The sequence below is a fragment of the Peromyscus leucopus genome, chromosome 6, assembly GCF_004664715.2.
Source record: "Peromyscus leucopus breed LL Stock chromosome 6, UCI_PerLeu_2.1, whole genome shotgun sequence".
Lineage (NCBI taxonomy): Eukaryota > Metazoa > Chordata > Mammalia > Rodentia > Cricetidae > Peromyscus > Peromyscus leucopus.
The window spans coordinates 15799123-15805122 of NC_051068.1; positions in this window are offsets into that span (position 1 = coordinate 15799123).

The following is a 6000-nucleotide window of genomic DNA, read 5'->3' on the forward strand; positions in this document are numbered from 1 at the left end:
TCAGTTCATTTTCTAATTTCCAATGAGTAATTTTAAAAGGATTAAGTATGAGCTCAAAGTTTTTAAAAATGAAAATACAACTAATATTTTCAGTTTAGTTTAAAATTACTTCCCAGACTATGCTATTAGCCACATTAAATTATTATTATTATTATTATTGGATCTGTTGAAGTGCTACCTTAACAAATTGGCTTGTAATGTATAGCTTATTACTGTAATGACCATATCTGAAATTTCCTCTTAGATCCTCAATAACTATAATTTCCTATACCCATCTTGAACCTTGTATAATGGAAAGTTCTTCAACATGGGTGGGCTGACAGGTCAGAGAAGATTCTCAGTGCTTGGACCAACGTTCACTTTTCTTGAGGGACTGCTGTATTTGGAGTGTGGTTGTTTGCCATTTTCCCTGCTTGAATTGTCATTTCTAAGTTTGAAACAGCTTCAGAAATCTCAGACATTCTAGATCATAACCTAGGACCCCATGGAACCTGCCAGAACTGGGACTTGAACCACAGGACTCTTTTTTTAGGAGTCAGCAATGGTCTAAGCTGTTAATTTGTTTTTTAGCTGCATCCCAGACCCACCAAATCTTGGTTAAGTAAAGGTTTAAACCACTTGAGAAGTAGATGGCTACCTCCTTTTGTGTAGGATCCCACTCCTTTCCTTGAGCTCCAAAAATTGCTTAACAAACTCATAGATACTGTGCTCAACGGAGTACTATGAAACTAGAAAGAAGAACACCTCTGGGATGATTAAGTCCGATGTCCTTGGCTGCCAGGTGGAGAAAGTGAGAAATTAAAGGGTCACATAGCTTAGGGATCCTCTACTCCGGGTGGCCTGACCTCAAGACAACTCTCGTTCTCCTGTTATTTCCAGTGCAGTACACACGTCCCAGGGGACGGTCAGGTGTTCAAACAAGATCCGAATATTGTTGTGGCCTATTGACTCTTTTTCTAATTGGTGTATGGGTGGTTGGGACATTGACAAGGCATAAACATTTGCCAAAGAATCACTGGTAAACTCAGCTGGATATCACTTTGATAGGCAAATAATAGAAAATATAGAACATGAGTTTCTTTCATTTTGCTTCTTTATAATTAAAAAAAAGCGATAAAGCTGAGGCAAGCCTTGTGAGAAAACGGAACTCTTCCCAGCATCTCCTCGCTCTGGGCTACTGCATCGGAAGTGGGACCTTAATAATCCTTGCAAAGAATAATGAGAAGAAAGAAACCTGCTTGCTGACAGCAACCTCGAGACAAATGAAAACCTGGACTGTGCCTGCGAGTTTTTAGGTAATCCAGGCTCATAATTTGATTTGAGAAGAGCTACTGCAGGCTACTGTGTAATTACGGCAGCATTCAGTGGGCTGGCTTCGGCTCGCCGGGCGAGTTCTACTTCATTGCCCTTTATACCAAAGCTCCTGTTGTTGAGAGGGCGGAAGCAGTAAGTGCAAATGAAGCAATTAGCAGGTGGGGAACGCTACCACTGTTTAAGGCTAACATACAGTCTTTATTGGTACTTATTAAGTAGGTGTCTAGAGCTTGGAGACAAAGAGAACTATCCAAGCCACCAAAAAAAAAAAAAAAAAAAAAAAAAAAAAAAAAAAAAAAAAAAAAAAAAAAAAAAAGAGTGTGGAAACAAAAAGAATAAGGGGAACTTTTAAGAGCAACTTATCTATTTTATATTTTACAAATCTGATCCCAAGGCTACTTTACAAAATGACATTAAGCCCCAGATCACTTATATCACAGTCCATGACAGTCTCAGTATGAGTTGAGTTCTTTCAGCGTTCTCTTCCCCTTCTGAGCTACTCTATTATCACGTGAGTTAACTCGGAAAAATGTCTTCGCCAGCTGCTGTTTTTAGTTTGGGTTGTAATTAAACCACCAGCAGGGGGAATCAGGGATAAACAGCAAACCTTGGCTGAATCCAGGCTCTCTAGGACCCAGCTACAGAGCTGAATACACCCCCCCCCCCCCCCCCCCCCCCCCCCCCCCGTTAAAGATAAGAAACATAACGGGCAAAGGGAGGGAGGGAGGCAGGGGAGCTCTGAATGGTTTGGAATCCTAGTATATGGTGTTGAAGGTGGACAAAGAGTAGCCCACAGTTTCTACCTTGAAGAGTGATTGTACAGTCGACTCTGCTTGGAGCAGGCCCAAGGAGATTCCTGCCCTGATTCTGGCTTAGAGCTTCATCCTCAAATGGCCTCCAATTACAGCTCTGGTGACCATTTCTGCTCCCTTAGCCGGACGTAGTTTCCAATATGCGTAGCATCAACTCAGTAGATAGAAGCTTGAAAGGTTCCAATATACATAGCATCAACTCAGTAGATAGAAGCTTGAAAGGTTGCAGAGAGAATTATATGTTTGGGCTTTGCTTTTAGTGAGTGGTGGGGGGTGGGGGCTGTGGCTAGGGGGCCATGCATGCTTCTGTTAAGGTAAAGTTTAGGGATGGAGGTAGAGCAATTGCTGCACCATAGAGCGGCTACTGATGTTGCAATACTCTGCCTTCATCCTTGGTAAAGTACAATCTTGTTGACTGCCTAGTTTTAGTGTGCACTGTAGGCTTATTCACACCTTTTTTCCCCCTTGTCTATTCTTCTATCTCTTAGTAACCACTTAAGGTCAACTGAGAGAATCAAAAATAAAATGTCATGAGCACTGATTGAAGAAAATGTTTGTTTCACCCTTTGGAAGTAACTACATGCTTGGACAGGATAGGACAGGATAGGACAGGACAATGTCTCCGGCAGACTGAAGGCTGCATGTGTTGGTGATGAGACCTTGAAGTGTCAACTGGGGAATATAATTCACCTTAGAAAATGTGACGGTAACACCCAAGTGCACATGGTGGCCGTCAGTGCTCTACTACCTTTCAGGAGGGTCAGTAAATATAGGAATATGCGCATCAAGAAGTGTTTTGAAAAACCATACATTATATGCTCAAAATGGCTTAATTTTAGGGTCAGCTTCACAGTCATGAACTTTCACCATCACCACAGTTCTGCATGTGAGAAACACCAGAATTCTCAAGTAACAAATCATAGACCAGAATTTCATAACACGTGGAATTTTCACCTCTGTTCTCTATCATTGCTGTCATCATCTCCACAATCACCTGCACCTCCTCTGTTAGTCACATGCTTCCCATTTTCAGATTCCTAAATGCAGTTCTTCTCATCAGCATTGTGGATCTCATGGCTGAGATTGCATCACGATCTTGCAGACAGGGAGACTGGAGAAGTGAGCAGCTGTTCAGGGGCATCCTGGTGTCTAGTCTGTCTTAGTCAGAAGTTGTCTCCACTTGTTACCAGTTTCAAGATACAAATGCAAGAAATTGGAATCTGTTTCGTTAATTATTAAGCTTTTGGGAAATATTAGAATCCCATTAAACATTATTCACACACACCCTGATACTAGAAATCGTGGCACTTTGGAAATATGGCAACTGGCAAAATGGGATATGAAGACCACAATCCACCCTGTCATTCTTTTTTTTACATGCTTTCCCTGTGGTATTAGGCTGCAAAATAAAGTAATGAGCAACCCTGGATGGACAGACAGCCTGGTGACCCTGATTGCTCAACCTTATAAGGAGGGCTTTGAAAACAGCTCCTCAGGGTACCTCTATAAGACCACCTCTATAAAACCCTACTTCCTCCAGAGAATAAACATTTGATGGCATTTTAAAGAGGTTCTCAAGAATTTAATACTTTGATGACCCCAAAGAATGGTCTAGAATGGTACAGCAATTCTGTTCCCAGTTCATTGCCCATCTCAACTCCTAAAACTCTTTTGCTTCCATGTGTAGAATGTAGCTCACAACTGATCAGTGCACTTTGTAGTGATGGTAAGAACTGTTCTAAGATTATAGCCACTGGCAATCAGACTGGCTGGACAAAAATGGCTTTCTCTTAAGCAAGCTCATCAAGTTGCAATACTTATAAGCTGTAGTTGTTGTGTGTGAGGAGGTTTTTTTTTTTTTTTTACTCTTTACTCATTTGGGGGGGGGGGTCTACTACCCAGCTCTGGAATAATCACACACAGTCTTATTCTTACTTATGAATGCCTGGCCTTAGCTTGGCTTGTTTCTAGACAACTTTTCTTAACTTAAATTATCCATCTACCTTTTGCCTCTGGGCTTTTCCCTTCCTCTTACTTCTGTAGATCTTACTCTTACTCCATGGCTTTCTGTGTAGCTGGGTGACTGGCCCTGATATCCTCCTCTCCTCCTTTTCTCACTCCTCAATCTTTCTTCCAGATTTCTCCTCCCATTTATTCTCTCTGCCTTCCAGCCCTGCCTATTCTTTCTCCTGCCTAGCTATTGGCCATTCAGTTCTTTATTAGACCAATCAGGTGTTTTAGACAGGCAAAGTAACATAGGTTCACAGAGTTAAACAAATTCAGCATAAAACAATGCAACACATATTTGCAACATCAAACAAATATTCTACAGCATAAACAAATATAACATGTCTTAAAATAATATTCCACAACAACAGGCTAAAACAGTAAAAAACAAAAGTAACAATTGCAGGTTTTTCCTAATAAAGGGAAACATCAGTTTTACTTGATTGGAAATGTAACCAAAGATACCCATAATCCTCTTCAAAAATGGTGCCCCTCCTGGGTGCTTTTGATGCTTGCTTCTGATCTTGAAGGCAGCCTTCAGCCTCTTTGGATGTCCCCTGAAAGACACCCAAGTGTCTTTAAGCATTCTCTTCCATAATCATTCAATAGTAGAGCATCGGCGCCTCTCTGCTGCCTGCAGTCATTGCATTTGACACCATCTGAATTGCCTACAAGACATGCTGGGTGTTCTGCTCCAAACGCCTTCAGAACGCCAGACAAGTCTTCTTGTTCCCCCACAATCAACAACAAAACATACTTCCTGCTGTTTAGGTAAAGACTAAAGAATTTGTTTCAAAATTCACAACCCCAGTCTTCTCTGACTGATAGAACTAAGTTTTGATAGTGCACCATTGACATAGCATGGTTCTGTGTAAGCACCCCACACTGACCTATGGAAGCAGTGGAACATTTGATGGCCCTATATTTGCTATGAGCATCTGGTGACAAACTGGCCTGATAGGGATAGAAGAACACCTCCCTTCAGAGCAGCTAATCCCACCAGATATTCAGGCCTATTTCTTACTCAGCAGGTTGCCCTGGTCGATCCTGTAAGGGCAGTTTCAGGTGGTGGATGGAGGTCACAGTTTGGGACATGTCTCTGTGCTGTCATTGGCCTCTTAGAGACTCTGGGTTGGAGGTCTATATACATGAGCTCCACCCATCTTTTCTGGAACAGAGGCAAAGTACACACCCAACCGCCTTATAAAAGCAGTACATCTAATCACATAATGCTTCTGTAATGTGGTTTTTTTAATTAAGTGACCCACGGGATATTAATTTGGTGGTAACAACTCCCAAGGGATGTGGTGCTGGCAGACACTTCAAGAGCAGGGAGGGCTGTTATTAGATGTGACGTTCATTTCATCTGAACATATGGAAAGCAAAACAGGCCATGAGAGCTCTGTACATGCTATATTGTTCCTAGACCTGTCATAAATAAGAGTCTCTTAAAAAGTAGCCAATTAATAAATGTGCATTGAATTACAGTGTTTAAATATTCCATAACATGGGGCTCTTCCCTTTGCCTGTATTCCCACTCCTTCGGGGGCCTCCTCGTTATTCAAGTTGTTATAACATTTTCCACTGTGTGGCACATCTCAGTTTTGTTGTTGTTGATTGAGTTATTTGGTTGGTCTGCTGCCTTAAGAAAAAAAAAAAAGAAAGAAAGAAAGACAGAAATCTGTAAGCTATAAACTGCATCTCCTTTCTTCCTTTGTCTGGGCATTAGAGTCTGGCTTGGCACTAGCACCCCACCCAAACCTCCCACCAAGAGTCTGTCGTACTTCTATAGGCTCCTACACGCTCGGCTCTACGGCTTCTGAAATGATGCCCAAACCCGGCAATGTTTACATAAGTAAAAGGGAGT